Source organism: Mauremys reevesii, linkage group 6 (assembly GCF_016161935.1).
Source record: "Mauremys reevesii isolate NIE-2019 linkage group 6, ASM1616193v1, whole genome shotgun sequence".
NCBI lineage: Eukaryota > Metazoa > Chordata > Testudines > Geoemydidae > Mauremys > Mauremys reevesii.
Window position 1 is genome coordinate 92,064,874 of NC_052628.1, and position 22,686 is coordinate 92,087,559.

Sequence of the window (22,686 nt, forward strand, 5' to 3'; positions counted from 1 at the left end):
AAGCTATCCGAGGTTTTCCTGACACTTTACTCCCCGGCAGGGAAGCAACCAGCCATTGCTGAACTGCTGCAATTTACTCAATACCATCCGATTTTAGGTAAATATTTGGGATGTTCTAAACCTATTGTTTTGTGTCTGTGTGTGCTTAAATCTAATAAATTGTAGTTTTAGATAAGAGCACGCTTACTTGTACTAATCTTTCATCAGCCGGAGCTCTGTGTTCCCACTGATTTATTCCTGACACTGCCTGAAGTGAAAAAGTTAAGTTACCACTGCTGTGGGTTCTGAAAACTCTCGGTAACATACCCTGCTTACCTTAGGAATGTTTCTCTTCAAGAGATTCGCTGAGTGGCTACCTGTAGCTTTATCCAATATCAAAACATTACTCATGGGACCTGACATCCAGACCAGACACCAACTTCACAAAAATGTTTCTGCATTTTATTTAGCCAGAACTCTTAAGACTTTCCTCCTATCTGGTCTGGGAATTGCTTACTAGTCACCATGAATGGAACCCAGACACATAGAAATTGAAGAAAAACAAGGCCTTTACCTTACAGCAGTGTTTCTCAACCTGGCAACACAATTTTTTTTTTTTTTTTTTTTTTTTTTTAGTCTAAAGGGGGAACTTCCCCTACTAAGACTTGAAAAAATTGCAATCCCCTAATTAAGTAAATTATGACTAATACTCAGGGCTTGTGTTGGGGGATGGCAAGCAGGGCAACTGCCCAGGGCCCCATGACACAGGAGGCCTCACAAAGCTAAATTATATGCTTCAGTCCCAGGCAATGGGGCTTGGCTTCAGCTGTGGGCAGCGAGGGGCTGAAGCATGCAACTTAGCTTCCCAGGGTCCCCTGTAGTGCATGGCTCCTGGCAGTTGCCCTGCTTGCCACCCCATAACGCTGGCCCTACACTTGCGATCCGCCCCAACCTGTCCCACAATGCCCCTGGGGGTCATGACCCCCCCATTTGAGAAACACTGGTAACCTGTAGTTCTTTGAGATGCATGCCAATCCTATGACCCACCCTCTTTCCCCACTACTTCAGAGTCCTCCTATACAAATAGGATTCTGGATTAGCAAGCAAACAGAGTGGTAATTGGAGGTGCACTCCTCCTGTAGTCCCTCCGGTAAGGGGGGCATGAAGACATGCAGAGCACACGTGCCCCCAACACTGCTGGCCAAAAGATTTTAGACTTGTGGATTTCCACAAGTGGGACCTCCAAGGACAAAGCATTTCAAAGAACTAAATACTGCAAGATAAGAACCTTGTTTTTTCCTTGTTGCAGTACAGTCCTAATTCTAATGAGCAACAGGTCATCCTACACCAGTAAATTCAGATGTGTCAGTGCAAGTCTATTTATACCATGCACCAAAGTAACTTTCTTGACTAAAGCTTCTTCAAAAGGAAGGCTATCACTGTCTAGCAGATCAAAGATCTACTCTTCTCAGCGTAGCATTATAAGCAGGACCGGCTCTAGGCACCAGCAAAGCAAACACATGCTTGGGGCGGCACAATTCCAGGGGCAGCATTCCGGACATTCTTTTTTTTTCCTGTTGCTTGGGTGGCATTCCGGCAAACCTAGAGCCGGCCCTGATTGTAAGGGTTTTTTTTTTGTTTTAGTTTATGTTACTTACCAGCCTTCTGTTACCTTTTTCCCTTTAGGCCCACATAAAACTGTCTCAACTTTAAAGTGAGGGTAATATTGCAGGGTAATTATCCTCACACACACCAAGACAATCTGCAAGGTATTTAAATATGAAAAATATTTTTAAGTTTTTAAACTAGGAGATGGGGGAAAGCCGACTGCTGCAGAGGAGCGTGTGGATCGGACACAGACTTCTCTTAGGGGAGAGTCTGATGATAGAGAATCTCCAGGTTATAGTCAGGAGCAGAGGAATGAGAAGTATAATGTAAGGGCCAGATCAGATGATAAACAGTCACATAAAAAAGAATCTGGCACATCAGAAAAAGGCAGGCTAATAAACAGGGACAAGTTTTTAAAGTGCTTGTACGCAAATGCCAGAAGTCTAAATAATAAGATGGGTGAACTAGAGTGCCTTGTGATAAAGGAGGATATAGATATAATAGGCATCACAGAAACCTGGTGGACTGAGAGCAATCAATGGGACACAATCATTCCGGGGTACAAAATATATTGGAAGGACAGAACAGGCCGTGCAGGGGGAGGAGTGGCACTATATGTTAAAGAAAGTGTAGATTCAAATGAAGTAAAAATCTTAAGCGAATCCACAGGTTCCATAGAGTCTCTATGGATAGAAATTTCATGCTCTAGTAAAAATATAACAGTAGGGATCTATTATCGACCACCTGACCAGGACAGTAATAGTGATGATGAAATGCTAAGGGAAATTAGAGAGGCTATCAAAATTAAGAACCCAATAATAGTGGGGGATTTCAATTATCCCCATATTGACTGGGAACATTTCACTTCAGGACGAAATGCAGAGATAAAATTTCTCGATACTTTAAATGACTGCTTCATGGAGCAGCTGGTACGGGAACCCACAAGGGGAGAGGCGACTCTAGATTTAATCCTGAGTGGAGTGCAGGAGCTGGTCCAAGAGGTAACTATAGCAGGACCGCTTGGAAATAGTGACCATAATACAATAGCATTCAACATCCCTGTGGTGGGAAGAACATCTCAACTGCCCAACACTGTGGCCTTTAATTTCAAAAGGGGGAACTATACAAAAATGAGGGGGTTAGTTAGACAAAAGTTACAAGGTACAGTGACTAAAGTGAAATCCCTGCAAGTTGCGTGGGCCCTTTTTAAAGACACCATAATAGAGGCCCAACTTCAGTATATACCCCAAATTGAGAAAAACAGTAAAAGAACTAAAAAAGAGCCACCGTGGCTTAACAACCATGTAAAAGAAGCAGTGAGAGATAAAAAGACTTCCTTTAAAAAGTGGAAGTCAAATCCTAGTGAGGCAAATAGAAAGGAGCACAAACACTGCCAACTTAAGTGCAAGAGTGTAATAAGAAAAGCCAAAGAGGAGTTTGAAGAACGGCTAGCCAAAAACTCCAAAGGTAATAACAAAATGTTTTTTAAGTACATCAGAAGCAGGAAGCCTGCTAAACAACCAGTGGGGCCCCTTGACGATTAAAATACAAAAGGAGCACTTAAAGACGATAAAGTCATTGCGGAGAAACTAAATGGATTCTTTGCTTCAGTCTTCACGGCTGAGGATGTTAGGGAGATTCCCAAACCTGAGCTGGCTTTTGTAGGTGACAAATCTGAGGAACTGTCACAGATTGAAGTATCACTAGAGGAGGTTTTGGAATTAATTGATAAACTCAACATTAACAAGTCACCAGGACCAGATGGCATTCACCCAAGAGTTCTGAAAGAACTCAAATGTGAAGTTGCGGAACTATTAACTAAGGTTTGTAACCTGTCCTTTAAATTGGCTTTGGTACCCAATGACTGGAAGTTAGCTAATGTAACGCCAATATTTAAAAAGGGCTCTAGGGGTGATCCCGGCAATTCTAACGTCGGTACAGGGCAAATTAGTTGAAACAATAGAAAAACATAAACTCTTGAGCAATAGTCAACATGGTTTCTGTAAAGGGAAATCGTGTCTTACTAATCTATTAGAGTTCTTTGAAGGGGTCAACAAACATGTGGACAAGGGGGATCCGGTGGACATAGTGTACTTAGATTTCCAGAAAGCCTTTGACAAGATCCCTCACCAAAGGCTCTTATGTAAATTAAGCTGTCATGGGATAAAAGGGAAGGTCCTTTCATGGATTGAGAACTGGTTAAAAGACAGGGAACAAAGGGTAGGAATTAATGGTAAATTCTCAGAATGGAGAGGGGTAACTAGTGGTGTTCCCCAAGGGTCAGACCTAGGACCAATCCTATTCAATTTATTCATAAATGATCTGGAGAAAGGGGTAAACAGTGAGGTGGCAAAGTTTGGTCTTAACTATCTCAAGATAGTTAAGACCAAAGCAGATTGTGAAATACTTCAAAAAGATCTCACAAAACTAAGTGATTGGGCAACAAAATGGCAAATGAAACTTAATGTGGATAAATGTAAAGTAATGCACATTGGAAAAAATAACCCCAACTATACATACAACATGATGGGGGCTAATTTAGCTACAACGAGTCAGGAAAAAGATCTTGGAGTTATCGTAGATAGTTCTCTGAAGATGTCCATGCAGTGTGCAGAGGCGGTCAAAAAAGTAAACAGGATGTTAGAAATCATTTAAAAGGGGATAGAGAATAAGACTGAGAATATATTATTGCCCTTATATAAATCCATGGTACGCCCACATCTCGAATACTGTGTACAGATGTGGTCTCCTCACCTCAAAAAAGATATTCTAGCACTAGAAAAGGTTCAGAAAAGAGCAACTAAAATGATTAGGGGTTTAGAGAGGGTCCCATATGAGGAAAGATTAAAGAGGCTAGGACTCTTCAGCTTGGAAAAGAGAAGACTAAGGGGGGACATGATAGAGGTATATAAAATCATGAGTGATGTTGAGAAAGTGGATAAGGAAAAAGTTATTTACTTATTCCCATAATACAAGAACTAGGGGTCCCCAAATGAAATTAATAGGCAGCCGGTTTAAAACAAATAAAAGGAAGTTCTTCTTCACGCAGCGCACAGTGAACTTGTGGAACTCCTTACCTGAGGAGGTTGTGAAGGCTAGGACTATAACAATGTTTAAAAGGGGACTGGATAAATTCATGGTGGCTAAGTCCATAAATGGCTATTAGCCAGGATGGGTAAGAATGGTGTCCCTAGCCTCTGTTCGTCAGAGGATGGAGATGGATGGCAGGAGAAAAATCACTTGATCATTGCCTGTTAGGTTCACTCCCTCAGGGGCACCTGGCATTGGCCACTGTCGGTAGACAGATACTGGGCTAGATGGACCTTTGGTCTGACCCGGTACGGCCTTCTTATGTTCTTATGTTGTTCTTATGTATTGTGTAGCCAGTTTTTCAGAGACCCTAAAACATATTCTTTAATTCCAACGATTTAGCTGTACAACTCCCATTATACTTTCATGCTCATCCCTGTGCTCATAAATTATCCCTTGGGAAAAACATTTTAAACTTGATGATATAGTATACTCTAAACTCAACAAAAGTTAATTAAGATGATGTAAAAGCTGCAGGCACAGTGATTTCATGCATATTACCTTTCAAGAAAGTTACAGTTAAGAACTTTAATATCAGAAACACAGGAAAGACAGAATTAAGGCTACACCTAAAACAGGCACCCAATCTGTGGATGTATTGAAAATATGCACCACATAACTATTACAATTTTTTTTTTTTACATACATGTCTCAAATGCTAAGTGTGATGCTTTGTCACCACACTAATCTTTGTTCTTTTCACGCCAGTGCTCTGAAAGCACAATCTACACATGAGTTCTATGTATAAAGACATGCTACCTCTTTCTAGCAACACTTGGATAATTGGCTGCAACAGAGTGTAACCACAGAACCTTTACCTTGTGAGGTGCTAAGCAACCCCACCATCTTGCATGACCAGGTGTTTAATGAAGAGTGATCGTTCTGAAACTTTAAGATGACACTATATTTATCAACATTAACTGTTTCACTGATGATCATTGTAGCAGGAACAGCTTCTTAATGTGTTTCTCCCACAATCCATGTTTACCATGTCTAAAATCCCCAGTTGGTGATTAGACATTGTCAAAATCTGCCACATATGAGAAACAAAGTAGAAAAATAAACAAGGCCTACTCTGACTATTTTTCGTTTTTGTATTTAATTCAATATCCTCCATTCTGTTCTTACCATGTCGAGTAGTAAAGCACCACAAACTCAGTATAACATCAAATGGAAGCTAACAAGTCCATCACACTAATTCACATAACCTTTGCAAATTACTGAATTTGGCAAATTCCGTGCATATGAACAATCAGAATAAAAAAAGTCACAAAACACACTTTTTTGTTTGGTTGGTTGGGGATTTTTTGTTTGGGGTTGTTGTTGTTAATCATAGTTCACTTTCAAGCATTTCTGATAATGCAGCAGAGGTTTCTAAATTTTAATTCATTGCCCACTAGTAGTCCAGAGCAGTTGGTGGTGGTCGATGGAAAGCTGGCTGGTAACATGGTGCAGGCTCCACTATTTGTTTCCAACTGATAAGTTTCATTAAAAGAAGCTAAAACTATATTAAGTATTTTCCTAATATTACTTTTATGTAAGTGATTGCTGAAGATATCATATGAACATTATATGATCATGAATAGGAGAGAATATTGTCCATATGTTGCAAATGGGAGGTGAGGTAGCCCATGAGATTAAGATAAGGTCCACACTATCAGAAAAATAAATTTGAGAACCCCAATGCAAAATACTTGTTAAGGTTAGATTATTTTTACAATGCAAGACCCTGTTACAGCATCAATTACCTGCTGAGAGGTGAGAGCACCCTGTCAAATTTGTTGTGGATTATTAAAGAGGTTCTAATGCATTCAATAGTTTTGTTAGAACAAAAATGCACTTAAAATACAAAAGTTACAATAAATCATTATCGATCTGGTTTAAACAAACAAAAAAACCTGTGGAATTCAAAGTTAAGGCAGCTAATTCATCCCAAACTCACTGCATTTGTGTACTGCTGCACATGTTGAGGTCAGTTCTAACCATGTGCTTGGAATTTATACATGCAATAACCATCGGTGGAAGAATTTATTTGTGGGTATGAAAGATTACACTCTGTTCAGGGACTCCATCAATACCTAGGATACAGTGGACTATTACATCTAACTAGAATTTAAAGTTGTGAATTTCCTAGCTCTCTCCCTAACCCCCAAATTTAAGTCAGGCTCTTATTTTTAATATAAGCTTTTTCAAAAGCACATTTAAATAGGTAACATGTTACATCAAATGATAACATTTTTATTTCCTTTCAGGGAAGTCTACAATACCAGTTGCTATTACTACTGTGACACACAACAGTATCAAACCTAAAACAGTATTTAAGTGCATGTGAATTTTTAGAGACTTCCCAATTTAGTTTAAAACACAAGGCATTAACTTTCCATTTCCTTATTAAAACTGAAATAAAGGAAAGCTAGAGTTTAGTTTAGCAAAGATAAGCATGATCTGCCAAGAGGTAAAACTTGGAGATACAAGTGTAACTTTCTTCCTAAGCAAAGCAAAAAAAAGAAAGAAAAAAAAAGTTGCTTACAAATCGATTTGTCAGTAAGTCAACCTAATTAAAAAAATGTGTCAAAATAAGTTATCACCTTTTAAGTAACAGTTTCTTCTCTTAAAACAATCTTCTTACGCAGTCCAGAAAAGGGTGCGGAAAAATGTTTTAGTTCCGCTCCTAACTTAAGCTGTTTCATACAAACTTTTGGGACCAACAGGGCTACAACCCTGCAAACAATTGTTTTGTGCTGCAGATGAAACTCTGATTTGTTCATTTAAACTGTACCTGAGTTTGAAAAAATCAGAGGGAATGAAAATAGGGACCCGAGGGTAGGGAGCAAAGGGAAAGGAAGCAGGGAGTGAGCAGTGTGGGGCAGCTAAGCAGCAGGGGGTGCCGGGGAAGAGGGCAGCAGGGCTGGGGTAAGGAACCCTGGGCACAGAGGGAAGCCAGCAGGGGGTGAAGTGTCCGGCGCTCGGGGGGACAGGCGGAGCCAGCAGGGGGCGAGTTGCCGGAGTTGGGGGGCGGAAGTCAGCAGGCGGAGAGCTGCACGGAGCTCGGGGGCGCTCGGGCGGCGGCGGGGCTGGCACTCACCTCGGCGGCGTGTGGCGGCTGCGGGCGCTACCGGTCAGGGCGGCATGGTGGTGCGGCTCCCCGCCCCGGCTGCTGCTTTTACGCAACTGGCAGCGGCTCCTGCCTTGGGGCCTGGAGGGGAAACAGCCCGCCCCGCCCCCGTCCCCGAAATGACGCGGCTCCGCCCGGCCGCCCCTTCCCCGCCCAGCCCGGCTGCACCCCCGCTTCCCCGGCGCCGAGGGGCTGGGCCGGAGGAGGAGCGCCGGGGCCTGGGCTGCCCTGCCCTGCCCGGCCCGGAGAGGAAGGCCGGAGGCGCCGCAGGGGACAAGCCCAGCCCCGCGAGCCCGGAGCTGGGCCCCCGCATGGGGTGTTCGCCCTGCGGGCTCGGGGCCCGGCCGGCGGCAGCATGTCACGCCCCTCCCACGCGAGCGTACCCGGGGGGAGCCGCTGCGTCCAGCCCCCCTGCAGCGCGGGTGTCTCCCCGCGGCCTCTCCCGCGTGTGCGCCCCCCTGGACAGCCCCCGCGCTTCCTCTCCCTTTCCAGCACCTTCCTCTGTTCTTACCCCCACACATTCCCGTGAGCCCCTTCTGCCTCCATACCCCATGTTACCCTGCCCCCTCCTCCTAGTTCCCTACATCCCAGCCATGCTCTTCTCCCCTCCAGTCCCCTTGTATTACCCTCATTCTCAACTAGGGTGACCAGATGTCCCAATTTTATAGGGACTGTCGTGATTCTGGAGTCTTTTTCTTGTATAGGCTCCTATTACCCCCACCCCCGTCCTAATTTTTCACACTTGCTGTCTGGTCACCCTAGTCTCACCGCTGGACCTCTTCAGCCTCCTTCCCCCTTTTCATCGTTTCCTGGTGAGCTCGCCCGCACCCCACTAATCCACCCCGTTCTGCTGTTAGGGCATTTTGCTGTCTGTCGCACTGCAGACCAGGAGAGCATCTACACTACAGGGAGAATTGCAAGTTTAAAGCCAGCAGCAGTTGTGAGCACATGTGAAGTTTTCAATAACGCTTCCTTGGGGGGTTGGGTTGGATGCTGTTCCGGAGCACGCAGAAGGAGCTTCTCTTATTCACTGTCTGGGATAGGAAAATGATCTTATGACCAATTAAAACCGGAACTATGTCCCCACAGCGCCCGTCCGTCCACCCGAGCATGCAGGTAGCATACGTGCAAATTCTGCACCTACGCCCATCGCCTCCCTCCCTCCATTCAGTGCTCATCCTGTTTCCCTCTTACCATCTGAGCAGTGACTTGTCCTTCCCCATGGAGATGTGGGCAGCATATAGGTCATTTTGTGGATTACCAGAATTCAAATAATAATCACTTTGTGTTATGTTGTGGGGGAAGTTGGGGAACATTCTGCAACACACACACACACACACACGACTGACTGTAAGGGAGAGGAATCGGAGAGAAGTACGACCTTGCACTGCTTGTCATGCTATAGAGAGCCACACTCCTTCTCAAATAGGGGACTATTAAAGAAAACTATGAACTAAAGACAAAGAGAGTTCCACACAGCTTGAGTTCTAACTAACTCTTTGTTTACCAGGACCAACACAATGTCTGAAATGCTGTATAGCAGAGGAGACATCTAGTGGCTGGGTAGCATGCTGCAAGTAAACATTACAGCTTAAAGCAGGGTTCGGCAACCTTTCAGAAGTGATGTGCCGAGTTTTCATTTATTCACTCTAATGTAAGGTTCCGCATCCACTTTAATTTAATACATTTTAATATTTTTAGAAGGTCTCTTTCTATAAGTCTATAATATATAACTAAACTATTGTTGTATGTAAAGTAAATAAGGTTTTTAAAATGTTTAAGAAGCTTCATTTAAAATTAAATTAAAGTGCAGAGCCCCCTGGACTGGTGGTCAGGACATGGGCAGTGTGAGTGCCACTGAAAATCAGCTCGCCTGCCGCCTTCCGCACCCGTGCCATAGGTTGCCTACCCCTGGCTTAAAGCAACAGGTAGCTCCAGTTACTTACACTTAGGGTGACCAGATGAGAGGGAGAAAATATTGGGACACATTGGCAGGGGGGTGAGTGTCCGCCGGTGGAGCAAAAACAAAACAAAACCAAAAAAAAAGCAAGTGCTGCCAGCAGAGCAAAAAAACCTAAATATCGGGACGGTCCCAATTTTATCGGGACATCTGGTCACCCTACTTACACGTGAGCCACTCCACTCTGATTTAGCCTCACTCAAGTGAGAGCTGCAAAACTGCACTCAAACTACACAGAGTGATTTGATTAGCAGCACAAAGTGATTGGACTAGCATCTGATAAATTATGCTAACTGCAGCTATCGTCTGTAGCTGCATACCTATGATATTACTATATCTAGTATCTGCAGCTCTCAACAAGCTTCAACTCATACCTCCATGGGCCAGCTAGCTAGAGTTTAATATACCACTTAACCCACTTAATATACCACTTAACTCACCCAAAAGATTTTTGTGCATGGAAGGGAATCAGGTTAGCTCTAACGCTCAATTTATACCTTGGAGCTAACACTGTAGTGAAGACAAGCTGTTAGATATATGGATAAGGCAGCATTTTCCCCTTCCTTCTTCACTCTAGTTAATTATACTAGTCTAATTATTCCAAATTATATTGGGCCCAATTTTTTCAAAAGTCAAGTTCATAATTACATGTGCAAATATGTTCATAAATCCATCACAATTATGAAAAATGGACATGCATAAGGGCATTTTCACTTACAAGTAATCTGTCATGCCTCAGCTGAAGGAATTGCAAGGTCATTTATTTTTGTTTGTTTTAAACAATGGGAGCATCTTAGACTTATACTATGATAAACAAAGCGAGCATGAAAATCAAGGGTGTTTCTATATACAAAGTCCCCCATTTTAGAAAATAAAGTATACATTGGGCATATAATTTATACATGCAATTACTGTTTGCCTATGCAATGCAGGTTTTGGTCATTCAGATTTCCACTTAGTCTGACCTGAATTATTTATTCAATCAGAATAGGTGCATGAGCATATTAGGCTCATAATTGCATGCACTTTTATGCCTGACCTTTTACATCAAGAAACTTTCAGTGATCCTCCTCTCTGACTTAGAGGAGGAGAGCTAAGAAAGCGTTGTTCTAACGCCCCTACTCTATTTGCGCTACATTGATGACATCTTCATCATCCGGACCCATGGAAAAAAAGCCCTCAAGGAATTCCACCATGACTTTAACAATTTCCATCCCATCATCAACCTCAGCCTAGACCAATCCACACAAGCGGTCCATTTCCTAGACACTACTGTGCTAATAAGTGATGGTCACATAAACACCACTATATACTGGAAACCTACTGACCGCTATACTTACCTACATGCCTCCAGCTTCCATCCAGGACACACCACACAATCCATTGTCTACAGCCAAGTTCTAAGATACAACCGCATTTGCTCCAATCCCTCAGACAGAGACAAACACCTACAAGATCTCTATCAGGCATTCTTAAAACTACAATATCCACCTGCTGAAGTGAAAAAACAGATTGATAGATCCAGAAGAGTACCCAGAAGTCACTTACTACAGGACAGGCCCAACAAAGAAAATAACAGAACTCCACTAGCTGTAACCTTCAGCCCCCAACTAAAACCTCTCCAGCGCATCAAAGATCTACAACCTATCCTGAAAGATGATCCCCTCACTCTCACAGATCTTGGGAGACAGACCAGTCCTCGCTTACAGACAGCCCCCCAACCTGAAGCAAATACTCACCAGCAACTGCATACCATAAAACATAAACACTAACCCAGGAACCTATCCTTGCATCAAAGCCCGATGCCAACTCTGTCCACATATCTATTCAAGTGACACCATCATAGGACCTAATCACATCAGCCACGCCATCAGGGGCTCGTTCACCTGCATATTTACCAACGTGATATATGCCATCATGTGCCAGCAATGCCTCTCTGCCATATTCATTGGCCAAACCGGACATTCTCTACACAGAAGAATAAATGGACACAAATCTGACATCAGGAATCATAACAATCAAAAACCAGCGGGAGAACACTTCAACCTCTCTAACCACTCAGTGACAGACTTGAAAGTGGCAATTTTGCAACAACAAAACTTCAAACACAGATTCCAAAGACAGACTACTGAACTTGAATTAATATTCAAATTAGATACAATTAACTTAGGTTTGAACAGAGACTGGAAATGGTTGAGTCATTACACTAATTGAATCTAATTTCCCCCATGTTAAAATATCCTCACACCTTCTATGGGTCATCTCAATTATCACTTCAAAGGTTTTTTTCTCTCTCCTGCTGATGATAGCTCATCTCAATTGATTGGCCTCTTACAGTTGGTATGGCTACTCCCACCTTTTCATGTTCTCTGTATGTATAAATATCTTCTCTCTGTGTGTTCCATTCTTTGCATCCGATGAAGTGGGTTTTAGCCCACAAAAGCTTATGCTCAAATAAATTTGTTAGTCTCTAAGGTGCCACAAGTACTCCTGTTCTTTTTCCTCTCTGTGGTCTCCTGTAAACAATGATAAATCTGAAATATTCCCACTGAGCTTCCACTATAAAAAGTAAGCTCATGGAATTTAATATCAGTACTCCCTGAACTCTATTAAATATTTAGGACTTAAGCTTTTCCTCTCCTTTGAGAAATTATACTCACTAAATGCAGCTTTTACAAAAATCAATAAAAAGGAACTTGGCCAGAGGGATATGCTTCCTGCTTTCAGTAAGCAGAAGGACCAACCTCTTAAAATGAGTTGTCCTCCCAGTGCTCATTTCATTTCCCATCCATCCCTAAAGCAAAGTTTCCAGTAATGCAAAGAACTGTTTACTTTTATATACAGGTATATGGCAAATTAAGAGATCAATAATTCAGTTAAAATACCCAAAATACCTGCAAAGTGCTTCAATTTCAATGGGACTACATGTGGCAGGGAGCCACTTCAGTTCATAAGCAGCGGGGAGGGTGAAATCTTAAAAAATTACTGAATGTTTTCCAAAATTTACTAAATAGGATCAGGGTTGGAGGGGGCAATTGAGACACCCTGGGGAGTAGAAGGGGAGGGTTTGGAGGCTGGAGTTGGGTGAGTCAAGGCAGGCAGAGGATGGGCCTTACCAAATCTTATCCCGATTCCTGAGCCACAAAATTGAATTACTGCTGGTACTTTTCTGCACCATCCACTTTGCTCCTCGCTAGTGCCACTTGACAGGCTGGACCCTTCGCTCCAGTCAAACATCTGGGACAGCCAGCCTTACCCCGTGCTGCCTCTGCCATTCCTAGGGGACAGCAGTGGAATTCAGACTCCTGGGGTGGGGGGAGGCTTGCACAGACTACATAGTTAAACAAAAAAAAAATTCTGGTACCATTCCCCATGCCACCAATTGCCCCCTCTCCAGAACCAGCACCACTACAGACAGCTCCTCAGCATCCTCCCTGGCAGCATGTGGGAAGCCCCTGAGAGGCAGCGCCACCCCTCACCAGCTGGCAGCAGTAGCAAGCCGAGTTCTTCTGCTGCCATTCTCTCTGGGCAGGGGGAGAAGATCCACCAGCTTGGCACAAAGCTGCCTTTCAGGCCACAGCAGCGCTACCAGCTGGTGGACAAAATTTTACCAAATGTGTCAGGAGTGGGGAATTTCACCCCATCTGTCCCCCTCTTCTGGTGTCCCTGCCTGTGGGAGTAAGGATATGTGCATAGGTAACTCTTTGCAGGCCCTATAGCTCTTAACCTGCAAACATGGACATACGTGTTTAAAGTTATTCATGCTATGTGTCAGTGTTTGTAGGATAAGGGCCTATGTTTGTCAGAAGGAAGGGATGAAATGGGAATACCATAACTAATGTTTATTCCGCAGTTTGAAGCTAAAAAGTAATATTTGAGAAGCCTCACAATTCAGGATTAAAATTAATTTTAAATAATAAGGATTAAGATGAGATTTTCACTGAAGGTCCAGATTATATCCCACATCTGCATGTGTGGGTTTCTTGCATTTTTCTGTGAAGCATTTGGTGCTGATCACTGTCCGAGACTAGAATTGCCAAATTGGCTCAAACCTAAGGCTCATTGAATCCAATAGCCTAAATTCCTATACCTGTGATCTTGTGACGTTTTCCTCAGGGAACCCAAAACTGTAAATCACTGTATTGCCTCCCTGCCTCAGCAAAGACATCTTTGCTGGAGCTTAAACTGTGACAATTCCCTACCACCCACTCTATCTACCTCACCGCCAAACTCCTTGAGACTCGACAGTCTAAACTTTGCCTTGCAGGTAACGTTCAATGCACCCAGTTCCAAGTTACCTAGAGGCATCTCTCTGAAATGTCCAGTCCCTCTCATTGGACACTCACAGAAAATAAGCAAGTCCACTGCCACACCAGCCTGTTGGCTCAACTGAGGATGCACACCCCACTTTATTATAACAGCACTGAGATGATCTACAGTATAACTAAGCATAAATTTATTAATAACATGAATTTAAGCGACAAAGAGGCATCTTATAGACTAACAGACGTATTGGAGCATAAGCTTTCGTGGGTGAATACCCACTTTGTCACATGCATGGCAGACTATTCATCCACAAAAGCTTATGCTCCAATACATCTGTTAGTCTATAAGGTGCCACAGGACTCTGTCACTTTTTACAGATCCAGACTAACATGGCTACTCCTCTGATACATGAATTTAAGCCATACTAAGCAAGAAAAAAAAGAGTCAGGAATGATTACAAATAAAACAAAATAACACTTTCTAGTGACTAAAGCTTTACATTAGCCAGTTACAATCTTTGCCTAAGCAGCTTTTTAACTTCCATCAAGCGGTGTGTATCTCCAGCCCTTCGGGTAGAAAGATCCACCGTTCACAGAATCAAAGAATCCTAATTCTCTTTGTCCACTAAGTGATGGATAACTAAGGGTTTCTCTCCCCTTCTTCTTACAGTTCAGTAAACCTTTGAAATGTATTCTTTTGGAGTGTATCCCCAGATAAAGCTTTTCTCCTGTGCTGCTTGTGCTCCAGGAAGTTGACTCCATGCTATGTTCCAGTCCTCGCCCTTTTCTCAATTGCTTTTCCTGTTGACTCAGATGTAAATATAACTTCCACTGTCTCTGGCATCACCTTGCTCAATTTACACTGGAGACACAGGGAAACAGACAAAACAGCATTCCTTTGTCTAGGACAAATTGTTTATCAGCTCTACTTGGATTGCTTGGTCTAAACATATTTTAGTAACGTAGTTCTAGCACACCTACATAACTTTTTACATGCTAACCCTATGTAACACACTAAAATATTAATTATATGAGTGTCACCAGTTTTCATGCAATACGTTACAAGATACTTTTTTGATAACTATTATGATAACGGTTGTGTTATGTGTAGTGGAGTTTGCCACGGGGTCAAGACTATCTAATAAGAATAAGAGATAAGCAATCATAGTGCAGAAGGAGGAATGTGTCAGGTCTGATAACAGTTGTAGTTACGGACAGTGAGCCCTTTGCCAGTGGGCATTGTCGGGCTTATAAGGTCATAGTAATATATATACAAACACACTATTGTTATTAACTGTTCTGCAATACACAGTTCTAGTTTATCATCCCTTTAATATTATGCCCTGGCTATTAATCAAAAATAATATTTTGGAAGCCAAATAAACTAGACAATGTTGAAAACATACAGTCTCAAATTCCTGTCTTTCACAAGAAACCCAAATTTAACATTTTAATTTTCTTTTTAAATAATGTTAAAAGTCACATCAAACTTAACAGTGTGGAGGACTGGGGTCCTCGCAAACAATATAGAGCATATGTGATGGTCTGTCATACTAATTGTATTAAGACCTCCGTGTGATGACAACCATGCTCCCAAAAGCCACAAATTATGTGGCCATTTTAAAAAATGCCAGTAAAAACTTTATACTATATAATACCGTCACATGCTTTGGTTATACCAGATATTTTACAGAAAAATAGATTTTAAAAACTTTAAAGAGCATTTGTATTATTCATGGCCCTACACCTGTTAAGTCTAGTTGCCTTAGTTCCAGATTTTACGAGATTCTTTTAAAAAAGAGTTTGTTCTTTTTAAATATATTTGTATAAAAGGTATTATTCATATTACGAGTCATTTGTTAAGATGAAAGACAAATGCACACTTAAAATATAATGTAAAAAACCCCCAAAGAACATAACATAGTCACACATCAAACGTCAAATTCCTCCCTGTTGTAATTTTGAATGCATTTTGAATTTTAACTTTAAAAACTGCTGTCTTATTAGAAGAGGGAGTAATGGAATATTATTAGACTTTAAGACATCCAGAAATAAGAAAAAGGAAATAGTACATTTTACCTCCTGTACTTCGCAATCATCTTTGGTGACATGGATTTTCAAGAGCATTTAGAAGTCAATGGGAATTTGACTGTTGATTTCTGTGGCAGTGGAGCTAAGCAAATGCTAAGTGTTTTTGAAAAACACCAGTGTCTCTGTGACTCAGTTCCCCATTTTCACACCCTTTGTGTTTGTCTATTTACAATGTGATCTCTTCTGCACAAGGACTGCTATGTATCTATGTCTTACTATGTGTTTGTATGGCATAATGGCACTCCTGTCTTTGTGGCCCTGCTAGGTACTATTATAATGCAAATGAAGAAATAATAACAATAGTAGCAGTAGTCATGAAGGGCTTAATTATGCCTTAGTGCTGGGTCAGCTGGGAGACTGGGTGGTGGAATTACAGCTGCATGGATCCACAGAGTTGGTGCAGTCAGCAGATGTAAGGGTCAAGGCTGTAGTACCTCCATAGAGTTATTTCCCCATCATTTGGGCAGACTTCTCCAACAGAGAGCTCAAGTACTCAGGCTGGGTCTTGAGTCCAGGTTTTACCATTAAGATTGGGCAAATTCACTAAATTAAGCACTTGGAGAGAGACATGATATAAGAACACAGACAGACAGATCCTTAATAGAACAAAACCCTACATTCTCTTTACACATCTTCAGTCCCCAACTCTTATCCATCACAAGTGCACATACGACTTATGAGTCAACAGGAGTCCCCAACTAATTATCAAATGGCAGTAGCGATCACAGAACGATCAATTCACCTTGTCAAGCAAAGTGAGCCTTTCGTATATTGCAATATCGAACAGAGCATTGATCCAAGTGTCCATCCAAAGGGTTGCAAAGCATTAGCTTCTCAACTGTCACTGATCAAGAAATTCTTTTTCTGACTTTGAAGTATGTAATTTTGCAAACTTAATGTTCTCAACATTTTTTTGTGTGGCATGTATTTAAATTGTATAGTTAATTGCTTGACCACACTTTGGTTCTTTTTTTTCTTTTAATGAAATATACTCAAGAGATCAAATAACCAATGTCAGTCAGGCTTATTATTATGGTACAGGGAAAAGGTTCTGTATGATACCAGTCTCAAAGAGCATCAATGTTACATTCATCTTACACAGAAGGTATGCCCCACAAAGTTACATCCCTAAAACCATCTTTTTATAACCTACTTGTTTACCTGTAAAAGGTACTATATACTTCACCAGAAACTGAACTCAATCCACTTTTTTACCTTGTTTGTTTCTGGTACCATGATGTACCCCTTTATCTTTTGTTCTGAACCCATGCATTCCAGGTCATGATGTAGCCTTATCTTTGTTCTGAGCACATGCATTCCAGGTACTAAGAGGCATGAAGACACCTCCTAGGCCTGTATGAGAATAAATAGGTTTGTGAGGGAAACTCCCTTTCTGTTGCTATGAAGAAACTATTATATGTCCTGATACTGACAGTTTTCCTATCTACCTAAGCCAAAACTTAACTCCAGCTAATGCAAGTTGTTATGGAATACTTAGCATAAGAGAACAGGATTATAATAACGGTACAGGCCAATTTGGCCTATATAACTGCTATTAATACTTAATATGTATACTTAAATGCTTGGAATATATATGGCAGTATATATATATTATCAGCTTAATATATATGTATGCTAACCAGAATATATTAGTCAACACATGTATAATATTAAGTTATGTTTGTTTTGTGGTTACAACAGTTGTGAATAGGATATGTGAAAGGAGAGGAAGTATTCTAGCTGACTGTCTACCTTTCAGGTGCACATGGTTATTAAGATGGTTCCTGTGGAGCACTTATTCTCAACAATTTGTCTAAAATCTCTTAAGCAGAGCTAAGGATCTCCAATAACTTGATCTCCAAATTAGAGGCCTATGACCCGTGTTTCTTTTGGAACAAACCATTACCAAGTCCTTAAGTCAGGCATAAAGAAACAAAAAAGTTGTTTTGTTTGTGTTTTTATTATTATTAAGCTATCATCCCCTTCAGGCAGAGCCTCTGCAAGAAGGATGCTGAGGGAATACAGAAGATACATGGGGAGGGAATGGAGATGAGCAAGGTGTCAGAGGACCAAATGACATAGATGGAAAGCAGGAGATAGGGGAGGAGACAGGAGGGCTTGGAATAGTCAAATGTTATTTTTCACTTTACATTCCTCTACCAAGTGGCACCTTCAATATAGGAACAAAACATGCAGATGCATAGTGTGATATCATTTAAAGTTGTCGAGGTAAAACATACATAATTGTGGCATCTTAGTATTGAATCAGGGCCCAGCTCTAGTACATTTATTGACTGTTTAACTACCCTAATGTGAACAAAAATAGATATGCTCTTCCCGGCAGTCATGTGATCAATTTCCACACACTATTAAAAATGTATAGCCTATTTACATATCCTACTTAATTATATACATGTGTGTTGTGGAGACGACAGCTGGATGAACACTTTAAAAATATTTTAACGTTTGTTCTAATAAAAATTATATTTGTTTTGTTGTGTTTACCCCCTTGTGTTAGCTTTCTGCAAATATTGTAACAAATAAATTTACTAGCAAGAATATTTGTTGAAGCAATAAATTTGAAGTAAATATTAAAATATGAATTGAAAATGAATTTTGAATGAGTGTGAGGATTTGTACCAGAAACTTGAAACTAAAGGTTATGCTTATCCAGTCAGGGAAAAGAAACAACAACATGTAATTATATACGTCCAATCAAGACTATGTCTATATTAGAGACCTTACGGCAGCACAACTGTACCACTACAGCAGCACTGCTGTAAGGTTTCCTGTGTAGCTGCTCTATACCAATGGGAGAGAGCTCTTTTGCCAGCCTAATTAAATCACCCCCAATGAGCGGTGGTAGCTATGTCGGCAGCAGAGCGTCTCCCGCCGACATAGTGCTGTTGACTATGTGCTTTTGTCGGTGAAACTTATGTCGGTCATGGGGGGCGGGGTTGCTTTTTCACATCCCTGACCAACAAAAGTGCTAGTACAGCCATAGCCCAAGATAGCTTGAGTTTTGAATATGAAATACTGTAGTCACAATGAAATGCTCAGCAACAATCTACAGCCCTTTGAAGCATTTGTTTAAATTATTTGGTAAATAATGAATTCAAGAAAGTTACAAGCTGCTTGTAGGCATTTCGCAAACTAAAAAGGAGGTTAAATTTGGCAGATATATAATTTACTAAAAATTATTTACCTGGCTTTAGTTCAAACTATCTAGAATCTATGGTACAGTTTGTGTTTTACATCATGGACTTAATATAATTACTTAAAATAAATTTTCCAGTTTAAAATCCTTACTTATAAACATTTCATCTAATAAGGCCGTGTTTCTAAACTTTCACTTTTATTTGATCTTAATAGAAATTGATTTTGCCATATGTTCCATGGAATACAACTAGAATTGAGCCTAAGAGTTACATGTTTCTGACCTCAATCCAAACTATATACAAAAGCAGACAGATTTGTTACAACATTGTGTCCTTTTGTCTCGATTATGTGGAGACAGATTGATTCTTTCACACACACAAAAAAGCATTATTGCTTTTTTTTTTTTTTTTTTTATAAATCTGCCTTTTTTTATAAAGTTAAGTTAGCAACTATAAATTTGATAGGAGTACAGTGTAAATATTTTTACAAATTAAAATGTTTTAAAATGTATATTAATTATAAAACATTAACAAACAACTCTGGAAAAAGCAGAAAGATGTAATTCTTCTTCTTGATTGCTGGCAAATAAGAACAGCTGCCAAAAATGCTTAGAATCTGAATTTAGCTTGTAACTCACTTTCTCTGAGAAAAAAAACTTGTCTGTAGCAGTGTTTTGTGTATCCCTGAAAATGTAGTAAGTAAATTGCAACAACCTTGAGATACTAGAGCATTTCAAGGGGAAGTACTTTAATGGACTATTTCAACCAAGTCTAAAATAGAATACCAAAAATCAATACAAGTGAAAGAACCATCATGCAAGATGACCTGTTAACACAAAGCATTTTACTGTTGTTTTGTCTTTCAGTTGCCACCTGTAGATTCTGAGGTGTTAGTTCTCCAAATATTTCTATATTACCAATATAACAGGAAATAAACTAGAATGTAATCCAATTAATTATATTACATATTGTAGAATAAAGCTTCTTTACAGCTTACCTTGTTTATTTTCACTGCAGGAATACCCAAAGCAATTATAAAAATGCATACAACGGACAGGATTTTCTTCCAGTTAATTTGCAGTGTTCTGGCAACATAGATGGCCAACAAATGGCAAACTGAACCCTTTTCCTTTTGGGAGAAGAATGAATATAAAGAGTAATCACTGTTACAGGAAGACCATTATCTGTAACATGCTCTGCTCAGGATATCATCCTGCCCTCTTGTTTTCTGACCTACAAAAACAGGAATTAAAGTGTCTCATACAAAAGACTGTTGTAAGCTAACGGGTACAAATGAGAAGACTATCACTTGAGATTATAGGTTTTAAGATCACTGCTCAAAATTTTCAAGCTTGTCGGTCTAAAATGAGAAACATCTTTAGGCAGCTAAATGGAAATGGCCTAATTCTCAGAGACTGAGCGTGCACAACTTTAATTGGCTTCAAGTTAAGGAATAGGCGCTCAGCACCCCTGAAAAACATGCCACTTATTTCAGTGCCCAAACCTGGATTTAACTTTAGGCATCCAAGTTTAAATATTTGGACCTCTGAATTTATACTCTGATTTTACTTGTGTCAGTTATTTGTATTCAATCTATAGCAGCTGATTTAAAAAAAAAAGACTGAGATGGCTATGAGCAAACAGCTTTGCATGTACAGGTGGACAGCCACCTGTTCCCTTGAGTTTATTACAAAATGATTAAGAAAAAGGTATTAAAGATTAAAGCTTCCCACTGAACTGATGAGCACAACGTATCTGCCCACTCAAAGGAATTTATATTTCTCATAAATCCATAGACTCCCCAAAGTCTAAGTCTAAGAACTACATTAAAACTCAGATCTGACCAGAGCTTCCTGCAGGATTCTTAGTGTGTTTTTATCTTTTGCTGCCATGCCTACAAACATTCAACCTGAACAGGAAAGCTGAAATGGCTCTGATGTAAACTAGCTCATAGCTCTCTAGAGAGCTTCACTGACGATATTCCGTTGAGACATGCACCTATTCGTCAAATGCTTCATACAAAGAAACAATAAAACCATGACAGCTTCAGAATGCACAAAACCTTTGACCGAAACATATCATCAGTTCCTTATTGCCCTTTTGAAACATTAGCATTTAATCATAGGATGATTAATAGCCCCCCCCCCCCCAAAAAAAAAATACAGGAAAAATACCTAATAAAAAATGTTGGGAACATGACAAAAGATTGAGACACCCTACAGCCTGTAATGCAAGTTTGATTTCTTTCCAGTATACTCACAGAAGGCTGATCTCCAGCAGGGTGAGAAGTTGTGGGGAATAATGGGCTTATTTTGCTCATTTTTCTACAGAGTCTATGTCTACTCATTAATTGAGTCTCTTTACTTTATTACTTTCTTCCACTTCCCTCCCCCTTTCTACTGTTATATTGCTGCAGAAGTACACTTACTGAGCAAGCCAGATGTACATATTGGACTGATACCAACATTTTATAGTTAAATCCTACCTCCACAACACTTCATGGGCTTAGCAGTGTGTAGCAGAAGACAGGCTGCAACCAGCAACAGACTAAACTTGATTGTTAATACAACTAAAGCTCAAAACAGCAAACATCTCCAAGGCAATGATATCTAAATTAAAAATTCAGGCTGAGCACACAGATGTTATAACAACATATATTCACCAAAGCAATTTTCTTCATTCCAGTAATACACAGAGCTCAGACTTTATGGAAATGAGAGATCTGGTAGTAACTCAAGCCAGGCTAGGGGAAAAAAAATATTACAGCTGAGATCTACAAAAAATACAACAAACGTATAAGAGATTCTGGGGAAATGCCCAGACACTGAACAGAAAGACCTCACAAAGGTTCATGCATTACTTACACCTTGCTGTAGGGCGTAGTTCTGCCAACACTTACTGCTAAGCTGAGTGTTTACTACCACAGGTATTATTTACTTCAATTTCAGGCACATCAACAACATGTGGTGAAATTCACCCCTGTACAGAGCTTGCACAATACCTAGTCACCTCTTAAATACTCAAAATAGAGTTCCAGTGTAGTTAGACCTTGTTGTTCTTTGTAGAGGTGAATTTCATTAATAGATTAGACAGTTTGGGAGTGGAATTTTTTAGGTCAGACCTCTCCTTCCAGGTCTTTTTATGTGAAAAAGGGAGTATTTGACCCACAATAGCTATTCAATTAGGCAGGAAATACGTCAATCTTATTTTTCTCATCTCATTTAGCCAGTGTCAGTGGTTTTTAATCAGTACCATTATCCTGTTTTAACATTAACTGCTTTAGCTGATGTTAGTTTCAGTGCTATAGAAAAACAACAATGAATGCAAATTATTTAGCACCTTGACTTTTGTGGTCTGCATAAGCATACTTAAAGATACGAGAGCTCATGTGCAAGAATCTCTTCTGTGAAAGAAAAGGAA

At 40.5% G+C, this 22,686-nt stretch overlaps 1 protein-coding gene across 3 annotated transcripts in view; it reads right to left on the reverse strand.

The window, feature by feature from the left end:
• The window catches only part of CEMIP2 (cell migration inducing hyaluronidase 2), an 87,343-nt gene extending 66,987 nt beyond the window's left edge, over positions 1 to 20,356 (reverse strand). The window contains exon 1 of one of the 3 annotated variants that reach the window (XM_039544645.1): positions 20,264 to 20,356. The gene's annotated coding sequence lies outside the window, so the exon portion shown is untranslated. Of the gene's footprint in view, positions 1 to 7,265; positions 7,396 to 7,762; positions 7,894 to 20,263 lie in introns of those variants that run through there. The other 2 variants (XM_039544643.1, XM_039544644.1) reach the window with 2 other exon arrangements.
• Positions 20,357 to 22,686: the final 2,330 nt, after the last annotated feature.